The sequence below is a fragment of the Panthera pardus genome, unplaced genomic scaffold, assembly GCF_024362965.1.
Source record: "Panthera pardus isolate Hobbes unplaced genomic scaffold, ASM2436296v1 HiC_scaffold_211, whole genome shotgun sequence".
NCBI lineage: Eukaryota > Metazoa > Chordata > Mammalia > Carnivora > Felidae > Panthera > Panthera pardus.
Window position 1 is genome coordinate 22,120 of NW_026526779.1, and position 10,964 is coordinate 33,083.

Below are 10,964 nucleotides of genomic sequence, written 5' to 3' on the forward strand. Positions count from 1 at the left end.
CAGGTTGAATGTGGATATTTCCCTTTTTATTTTGATAAATTTTTACATTTATTGTTAAGCATTTCCTAACCTCATGAGATTTTGAGAATGCCTTTTTGTTTTTTTATGCTTCAAGGTAACTGCTGAAGCTCAGGTTTGTACCGATCCACAGAATGTCTGCAAACTTCAGCATTTGAGGTCTCTAGGACTCCTGTCTGACACAGAGTGCAGGAGTAAAGGAGACCCTGAGGCCAGTGGAAACCATGCGGGGGAGTATCTAATGTCACATGGCCATCGGCTATCTTTCTCCTGACACGGTCTCTCTGAGAGTCAGTCAAGCACGTCAACTAGTACCTTGTGGAGTCAGGGCAGAGGCGAAAAGCCCGCAGAGCCAGCACATCATCGTAGCTGTGATCCTGACCAAGCTCTTTTCCTGCTGTGAAATCCCAGGTACGATGAGGTATTGCAGCCAGTGAGGTTGGGTGACCCGTGCCTGTGCTGTCACATTGTCCAGCAGAGAGGGATAAAGTAGCATTTGCTATGGGAAAGCTGTGGACAAAATTGGGAGGGCTTTGGACTGTTGCCCCAAGAACTGACTCCTGGATCTGTGTTAATCCATATCGAACGTTAACTTTATTCTGCAAATGAGGAAAGGAGTGGATCAGAATATTTCTGATGCAGAATATGATTTTTTTAATCCTGACGTGTTTTAAGGAGTATGTGATTCTTTTTCAGACGGTATAAATCTGTGATTTTTTCCCCTCTTATCTCTATGGGTGCTACCTAACTGGTTAGCAGTGAACTATCCAAAGGTTAAATTCTCTCTTCTTTCAGTTAAGTGTAATACAAAAGTTGGAATCTTTGACAATAGGAGTATTTTTCTAGCAAAATAAATCCAGCTTTATATTTCCAAGTTTAGTTTCTTATTATTTTGTTTCTTATTGTTTTGTTCAATTCCAATACCACTAAACAAAAACCAGTTAGCTAGGAATACACGACCTTAAGACAAGATTTATAATTTGGCACTTTTGTAGAGAGAATATTTATTGAAAAAAAAAATGACACTGTGTATATACATTTTATCATTATTTGATGATTGTTCAAGTTTCCCAACAGTATAATGTAATTAAATGGTGAAATATTAAGATCTTTTAAAAATCCAAAATCCATATCTATTGAGGAAAACCAGTTATCTGATTCTTTCTACACTTACCAAAACTATTCTTTTAGGGAAAATATTTTCTCCTCTTTAATCACTGTGTATTTTATTTCTAGGGGAGAGAGATTATTATGTATTTTTTGTGAAAATATTATTTCTATAAACCAAGTGTAGGTGAAGGATCATATTTTTGGATAAATATGAATAAGCTATTTTTATGACATATATACTTGAACTAAGTATATATTTATATTTCCCATTAAAATATAACTTAATATTTTGACATATATTTACTTGAACTAGACTATCATTTAACATATTTATGCATGTTTATTTATATATATTTATAATATATGTTTATTTTAACTAAAGTGTATCATTTACAGTCTGACATTGGGAATACTATATATATTCCTTAAGGCTCAGTTTTCCTCATCCACAAACAGAAAAGAAACCAATCACCACCCTCATTTAATGTTACTTCCTAAACTCCCTTCCTTGAACCTCATGAGTTTCATATTTTCCTCATACTTTAAAAAGGAGTCATGATCCACTGACTCTAAAGTTCAAGGGATAATATGAATGAATGAGCGGGGTCTGACATAAGCAATGTAGCAGGCGCAGTGTTGGTCAAAATGGTGTGTGTGTGTCCTTAGTAAGAAGGGCTTAGTCTATTTGGTGTCAATATAATTGCCATTTGGGCATAACACATGCACTAAGTGATCAAACGTAATTTTCAAAAGATGATATAAGCCTAGAGGTTTAGGTGAGTATGGTATATATCAATTATTAAATTTTGGCCATGAATTCAATGATTTTGAAAGAAGTGAATGCTTAACATAACAAGCCCATAAATGGTCGTGGACCATTATTTAATTGTGTAGAATCTCTGTTGTAAGGCATTATAAAGATGAAAAAAAATTTCCCTAATATCCCCAGATACTTGCTTTAACCTGTTTATTTCAGATGATCATGCTTATTCATTTAGCTGTCCCTGTTACGTAATGAGAAATATTGCCATTTTAATGCCTCAGGCCACATTGCACAGGATTCGAACTGTGTTCTTTGCCTACTGTCCTCAAAAATGAGCGAGTAGAGAGCGATGTGCACGACTCCGATATCACCCTATTCAAGGAGACAGATGGACGAAAGATATTCAAAGGATGAAAGGAGAGGTAAAGTTTTTTGTTTGCTTTCTTATTTTGTGAAAATATGATTTCAAGTAAGAAGAAATGAAATCATGATAATTGGGTTTCTGTATATTTGACGTTATTTGTCCGGTTCTTCATAGATCAAGGGGTATATGTAAATGTAAAATTCAAGGATATTTGTAATCACAGTAAAAAGGGATATTCATTTCCAATTCCAGAATGAATTCCATTTTGTTCCAACTCTGAGGGCTTTCCTAAGCTCAATGCTTACTATATATTTTGCTTTCTGAATCTGTACAGAATTTCCACGGCGTAAGGTTGCATTAACCCTGGGAGTTACATGTGTTTTCCTCCTGCTGGCAAGCACAGGCTTAAGATATATGCGTGAGTATCGGGCACACACACATTTTTTTTTTTATGAGAACAAGGAGCAGCGTGAAAAATGAGATACCATAACTGAATTTCTGCTGAGCCTTTGTAAACTATAGAGTCCTATAGAAATGTTAGTAATCACGATGGTGTTTATAATGTTGATGACAATGATTTTGCTATTTTGCCATCACTTAGCTTTTACACCACACGAAATAGTGTATGTCATGGCTGTAATGGCACAAAATTTTCCTGAAATGTACAGTGAGGTTTACATATATATTCATCTTTATATTTTGTGAAGGAGGAAGTTTTCCATATGACCAGAGAATTGGAAAAATCTTCCTTGAGTAGTACACTCCTTATCATACTGCAATACTGATTAAATCACAGAGGAATATAAGGTTGATCTATTTTTATATCATTTTTATATTTTTCACATCGATTGTTAAAAATGTATAGAAAACACTTGTTTTTAATATCTTCTTCCTGAATTTTTAATCCTTCGGTTCATTTATTCCACAACAATTTTGAGTATCTTCTCTGGGTCAGGGAGTATGTATAATAGATACTAAAGATACAGGAATTTTAAACAGTCAGCACTTAATGAGCTCAGTATAAAGGGGATTTTTTTCAAAATGAAAGTTATTCTTTTTTCAAGATGAGGTTTGTTTGTTTGTTTACTTTTGAGAGAGAGACAGAGGGTATGCAAATGGAAGGGGGGGAGAGAGAGAGAGGGAGAGAGAGAGAATTCCAAGTAGTCTCCTCACCACAGATGCAGAGCCTGGTGCTGAGCTCAAACTCATCAACTGCGAGATCACGACCTGAGCAGAAGTCAGATGCTTAACTGATTGAGCCACCCAGGCGCTCCTATGTATTTTTAATGTCTTAGTTATGTTTGAGAGAGAAAGAGAGAGAGAGAGAGAGCATGAGCTGGGGTCGGGGGCAGAAAGAGAGGAAGGCAGAAGATCCTAAGTGGGCTCTGTGCTGACAGCAGGGAACCTGATGAGCAGCTGGAAATCATGAACCCTAAGATCAAGACCTGAGCCGAAGTCAGACACTCGGCTGACAGCCTCCCAGGTGCCCTGTAAACAGTTTTTAAAATAAAATATTATTAGTGCTGGGGTAAAGGCTTCAAGATATCAGCTGAATAGAATACTTCATGCTGAGGGCCAGAAAACTTTCCTCCAGGAGATAATAATTGATATGATGTAAAGGATAGGTAGGACTTAATCAGGAAGCTTGGGGTAGAGAGACTACTTATCCAGGCATAGAAAACAAGAACCAAAGAACTGGATGCTTTAGGAGAATTAAGAAGTAGCTATAAATAGGTTTGCCTAGGTATGCACGTTTTGATAATTTTAATATCTTAAGAAATTTTAGATTTGTTCTAAAAACAAAAGAAACCACCGAAAGGTTTTATGTGAGGGAAAAACATGACTCCTGTCCCATGAGGCGATAGGGATTTGGGAAAGGTCAATCTCAACATCCGGCAAGTGGGTGGAAGGAGAAGATAACAGGATGTTTCAGGAATCAGGGTTAGTTAGAATGACTGAATTAGTGTTATGAAGAAGAAATGAAGGGTAGGCACCATTTATGAGAAATCTTCAATAAGAATTGCTAGAATATGAGTGCGTGAGGGAGACATTTGAATCAGTGATACCATTTGACATGAGGCTTACACACCTTGGTGAATGTATTCCAATAAATATTACAGAGAACACAAGAAGAACACTAAGTACGGTTTGGTGTTTGCGTAGGTGTGCTAATAACAGTAAGGAGTGAGGTGCTTGGACATATCAGTGGAGATGACCAGAAAGAATGAGATTGGTCTTGTCTGTTAGAGTGGGTTTTAACAGCAGACACAGACCATCAGCACGTACACGGTGGTATTAAAAGTCTGGAGATCAAGGAAGATGCCTGGATGAAAGATACTGGAAGATATCATAGAGGAAAGCAGAAGCTGGACCAAGCTCTGCCTTGTGAAACCAGGGAGAGTAGATCAGGCTAGAAGAACAAGGGTGAGGCGAAGGATTCTTAGGATAAATCAACATTTAGCTGGAGGTAAAAGATGAGTAAAAACAGTGAAAAACCATGATGCTTGGTTAAACAAGTAGGTGGGAGTCCAAAACATTATGGTATCATGGGGAGAAGGCAAAGGTAGTCCAGAGTTCCAAATTGTACAGGAGGATCAGGTATTATAATGGCTAGAGATATGCTTATTAAATTTGGCAAGAGAGAGACCGAAATGATATTTTCTAGAGTAGCTCCAGTGGGATAGTGGGTATGGTCAAAGCCTGACTGTAATGGCTAAAACTCTTTCACACATTAGGAAGCAGATACAGAGAATACAGTGAATACAGATCAGTGAATTCCGAGATCAGTGAATACAGAAAAGCATTTATTTTAATTATGGATAAGCGAAACATTTACCAAGCCTTGAAAATATGTGGATGTATATGATCTCGAGCGTTGTTAAAGGCAGTATTACCTGATAGAAACACTTAGCGAGTTTGGTACTGTCTTCTACAGCTCGACACGATTCAGTAATTCTCACCCTAAGTATATATCCAACAGATATACTTGCACATACACAGAAATGAACTTCTACAGGACAGTTCGTAGCAGTGCTATTCACAATGTGGAACATATCACAACTACTCAAAAGATCATTAATGGGAGAGTAAATGAGATCTCTGCAATTGATTTGCCAATGGAATGTATGTGACAGTCAAGACAATGACAATGGTATTCAACAATATGCATGAAATTTAGCAAGAGCATATGAAATGGAAAAACAAAGCAAGAGCACAAAAGTTTGTGCATGTCACGATACATTTTTATAAGATGCAACAGTGCAAAACAAATACAATAAATAGTAATATTTCAGGAAATCCACAAAGAGGCAATAACACTATATATAAAATGTATGAAGGGAGTAATTGAATGTGCATTAGTTACAGCATGTGAGAGAAGTAGGGAGATGAGATGAAATGACTAGCAAAGTAAATAAATGTAATGCTTAAGGTCCTGGCTACAATTTGGGGTAGCTAACAACTTGCTAACTAAGGAAGAAAAACCAGTTCTGCGAGCAATGTGGTAAGTGTCTCATGAATGAAGGAATGTGAACAATCTTATGTTAGCACCCAATCTGAGAGTAAAGAAAAGAACTCTGTTACAAAAAAATATGAAAAAGGAGGACAGGAACTTTGTGGGAAAGCTGACTTGATCATATGCAAGAGAAGGGAACCATGAGAAGGAAACTGTGGAGGGTTCAAGAGAGAAATTGACAGTAGGAGATCAAGATCACCAAAGATTCGATACGGGATGAAATCCAGAGCAGGGGTGAGAGTTTCACGCTTGTTCAATGCAAAGCTCATTTTTTTCTGGGGTAGAGTGAGAGATACCTGTGTTATCTATAGGAGGAGGTGCAGGAAGGTGAGGAGAAGGTATCCTTGCTGGTGACTGTTTCCATGCAAAGGAGCAGATGAGGCCATGTTCTGAGAGGAAGGGGCAAGGAGGTGCACCAGATAATTTAGACAAAGTATAAATACTTGAAATAGCTGTTGAATTGAGAAAAGAGTGTGCTTTAAGAACGATAGTGTGTTATATTGAGAGGTGAAATGGTGAAGAAAATCTAAGCGTTGGTCAGCATTAGTTTGTATGTGTACAATTTTGTGATCTTTTTTTGTCACTTGAGTTTCAGAACCTTGAGGGGAGATGAGATGGTGAATGACAAATGTGCTCCAAAATTGGCTATTTTATACATTAAAAAAAAATTTTTTTTAAATTTTTCAAGGAGGCTCCCCACCCAACTTGGGCCTGACCTCACGACCCTGAGATCAAGAGTGGCTTGCTCAATGGAGTGTTAGCCAAGAGCCCCAGTGAAGCTGGCTATTTTTCGATGTGCATAAAGACTATGCTGCAAGCTTCTTGGAGGTCCTGCCAAAATTGGTTCTGTACTACGTGTCCTTGGATGGACAAAAAGGAAAGGAGAAGGGAATTGATTGGTGCCAAGAAATGGTAGTATTTAGGTACAGGAGGTCTTAATGTGGGTGTTTTTTTTTTTAAATGGTTTTTATTTATGGTTGAGAGAAAGAGATAGAGAGAGCACAGGAGGGGTGGGGGGTGGACCCAGGGAGAGTGGGACAGAGGATCCGAAGTGGCCTCTGTGCCGATAACAGTGAGCCAGATGCGGGGCCCAACTCATGAACTGTGAGATCATGACTTGAGCCCAGGTCAGACGCTTAACCAACTGAGCCATCCAGGGGCCCTTTAAGGTGTCTTTTCAATTCAGATCCAGTATATGAACACTGGAATGGATGACTGAGTTGAAGCAGTAGTTATATTTATTGCCACGGAGTACATCAGGAGACTGTGCAATTGATGTTGGAGTTTTACAAGTAGACGTTGCATTTGGTTCAGTGATGGGTGGTAGAGAGCTGGAAATGACGATTCCTAGCTGCGTAACAAATCCTTAAGGGACCTTTCTTTCCGTCTTTGTACACTTAAAGAGCCATACACTGCGTGATTTTACACTTTTTTATGTGTGAGTTTGGAGAAGATACTGCCAATTTGCTCAGAGATTTTTCACTTACTTTTTGCATGTTAGAAGTCGCCATGTGTGCTCTTCCTCTATGTATATTCAGTGTATTAATTATAAGCTTGTACTAGAGGAGAGTCAAATCCCTGGTGTTTAGCTTCCTGTGCAAATACTACATGCTAAATAAAATACTGGCTACTTCATTTCACCAACTGTGTAATCATTATTTGAAGAGTAAGTGGCGTAGAAACTAAAAGTATATTTCACTTCCTGTTTACATTTCTGTTTTATAGAAGTTGATTCCTGTCTCACGTACTTCCAAAATAATGTATAGCAAGTTATCATTTTATTTAAAAATCTGTTTTATGTTCTGGCACTTCAACATATTGTAACCTGGCAGTGTCTCTGATCGTACTTTCATTTAGTCAGCGCCACTCACTGTGCCATTTAGAAGTAGAGTAAGTGATTATAATAAAATGATCTATTACAAGCATTCAAGACCTTAGTTTTATAAAATGAATTGAAGTTTTTCACAGGTGTTCTGGAGAAATCAGGCAAGATATGAAAGAACCAGAAGACAAGAATGCTTCCTTAGCAGAAGTTGAAGATCACTTAATTTTACTACCCACTACAGGTATGTACTGAATGATTATACTGATAGTTTACAGTTTTTTTCCTCCATGGGATTATCTCATTCTGTTCAATTTTAATGTATCATTTTAAAACTTCACATTGAATTTGTCAAGTCCTTTAATTTTTCTCACTTTTTAAAATTAAATCCATTTTCTTTCTTCTAGCTAATTGAATTCTTGACTTTCACAAAGTCATGTTGATTTGATTGAGTATTTTCTGCTTGTGGATGAATTTTCTCCAGTCTAGATCTCTTGGAATTAATACCACCCTCTTATATTCACTTAGGTGAATTTCTCCCGAAGGGAGAACTGCTTCCTATTGGAGCAGTGTATCTGTACTTGGGAAGTCAGGATTTCTCAGTGTCATTTTAACAATGGTCTGACGTCTATCAGTCTCTGGCTCCACAATTTGACCCCAAAGCTATTCTCAACATGAGACGTTTGGGATACAGGAAAACCACCTATTTTTCAGTCATTCAGTCTGATGTAAGCAAGATGTATGCATACACGTATGTATATATGTGTATATATATATATGTATGTATATATATATATGTATACATAAAGAAAGCATAAGTCTCTAAGTGGTCTTGTGGTTGAGGATCATGTGGCTTTGTTTTCAAGATAAAGATCATGACACATTACTTTTTCAAAAGAAATTATTAAATCCCAGCTGGTTAACATATATGTAGTCTGGTAATTCATTCAGGAGTAGAATTTAGGAAATCGTCACTTATATACAACACCTAGTGCTCATCCCCACAGGTGTCCCCCTTAATGCCCATCACCCATTTGGCCCTCCTCTCAGCCAACAGCCCTCCAGCAACCCTCAGTTTTTTCTCTGTATTGAAGAGTTTCTTCTGGTTTGCTTCTTACGGTTTTCCTCCCTTTATGTTTTTAGCTTGTTTTTCCTTATCTTCCCCTATGTTTATCTAATTTGTTTCTTAAATTCCACATATGAGTGAAATCTTATATTTCTCTTTCTCTGACTGATTTTGCTTACCACGATACACTCTACTTGCACCCACATTGTTACAAATGCAAGACTTCATTCCTTCTGATGGCTGAGTGATATTCCATTGTAGAATATACCGTCTTTACCCATTCATCGGTGATGGCCATTTGGGCTCTTTCCATGATTTAGCTATTATTGAAACTGGTGCAAAACATTGGGGTGCATGTGACACTTCATATTAGCATTTGTGTGTCCTTTGGGCAAATACCTAGTAGTGCCATTATTGTTTCTAATTATAGGGTAGCTCTATGTTTCATTTTTTAAGAAACAGCCATGATGTTTTCCAGAGTGACTGCACCTGCTTGCATTCCCACCAGCAGTGCAAAAATGTTCCCCTTTATCCACATCCTTGCCAACATCTGTTCTTGCCCAAATTGTTCATTTTAGCCATTCTGACAGGTGTGAGGTGGTATCTCATTGTGGTTTTGATTTGTATTTCCCTGATGATGAGTGATGTGGAGCATCTTTTCATGTGTCTGTAGGCCATGTGGATGTCTCCTTTGGAAAAGTGTCTGTTCATGTCTTTTGTCTCTTTCTTCATTGGATTATTTGCCTTTTGAGTGTTGAGTTCCATAAGCTCTTTATAGATTTTGGATACTAATCCTTTATCGGATATGTCATTTGCAAATATTTTCTTCCATTCTGTCGGTTACCTTTTAGTTTTGCTGATTGTTTCCTTCGCGGTGCAGAAGGTTTTTATCTTGATGAGGTCCCAATAGTTCGTTTTTGCTTTTGTTTCTCTTGCCCCTGAAGACATGTCTTCATTTAAGTAAGAAGTTCCTGTGAGTGAGGTCAAAGAGATTGTTGCCTGTTTTCTACTCTAGGATTTAGATGGTTTTGACATTTAGATCTGTCATCCATTTTGAGTTGTTTTTGTGTATGGCATAAGAATGTGGTCCAGGTTCATTCTTCTACATGTTGCTGTCCCGTTTTCCCAACACCATTTGCTGAAGAGACTGTCTTCTTTCCTTTGGATATTGTTTCCTGCTTGGTCAAAGATTAGCTGGCTGTACATTTGTGGGTCCATTTCTGGGTTCTCCGTTCTGTTCGTTGATCTATGTGTCTACTTTTGTGCCAGTACCATACTGTTTTGGTGAAAACAGCTTTGTAGAACAGCTTGATCCAGGATTGTGATGTGTCCAGCTTTGGTTTTCTTTTTTAACATTCCTTTGGCTACTCAGTGTCTTTTGTGGTTCCGTACAAATTTTGGGTTTGTTCTAGCTCTGTGAAGAACGCTGGTGTTATTTTGATAGAAATTGCATCGAATGTGTAGATTGCTTTGGGTAGTGTCAGGATTTTAACAATGTTTGTTTTCCAATCCATGAGCATGGAATGAAGACGATGACACATTTCAAGGAAACTGGTACTGCTGTGGAAAAAGCTGTTACCACTTTTCAAAAGAGGAGAAAACTTGGGAGAGGAGCATGGTGTCATGCCAAGATCTGCAGTCCAGTCTCCTGAAGATTGATACTAAAGAGGAGCAAGTATGTCTACTTTCCTAAACCTGATGTAAATGCTATGAGTATGCAAAGCATGTCTGGGGTTCAGACAATTATTTCGACTTCCTCCGGTATTATTTGGCATGTTGCTTTGAAGCACTTTGTTAACTGGCGCAGATTTCTCTGTGGAAGAGACATAGGTGTAACAGTGACCAAGAAGAACCATTGTTTTAAATCAAGAAGAACTGCTCTTCTGGGCATGCCATGGAATGATTTTCAGTCTTTAGTATTGTATATATTGCATCTTAACACTTAGTATGCTTCAGACGGCTCAGCATTACCTTCTCAGGGCTAATACAGGGCAAAAGAACAACGGCTTCAAGGGTATGAGCACTCTAAAGAGATAATTTCTCATTGTACTGAGTTCTATTGTTCCTTCATCAGTATATGGGAGGGATTCAACTTCAAAGGAAAGATGAGTCTCTCCCTTCATGGCCATGGGAAAAGAGGTTGAAAAATGAAGAGGTTGAATGTAGCTAGAATGCTTCTTTTTATTTACTTATTTTTTTTAACATTTATTCACTTTGTAAGAGACAGAGAGAGACAGAGTGCGAGTGGGATTGGGGCAGAGAGAGAGGAAGACAGAATGTGAAGCAGGCTCCAGGCTCTTACCTGTC

At 37.9% G+C, this 10,964-nt stretch overlaps 1 long non-coding RNA gene across 1 annotated transcript; it reads left to right on the forward strand.

Annotated features, from left to right (window-relative positions):
- The first annotated feature begins 326 nt into the window (after positions 1-326).
- On the forward strand, positions 327-10,302 carry LOC128779000 (uncharacterized). Its single transcript, XR_008424827.1, has 4 exons — positions 327-429; positions 2,173-2,673; positions 7,728-7,835; positions 10,175-10,302. It is a non-coding gene; the product is annotated as an uncharacterized LOC128779000 (long non-coding RNA).
- Positions 10,303-10,964: the final 662 nt, after the last annotated feature.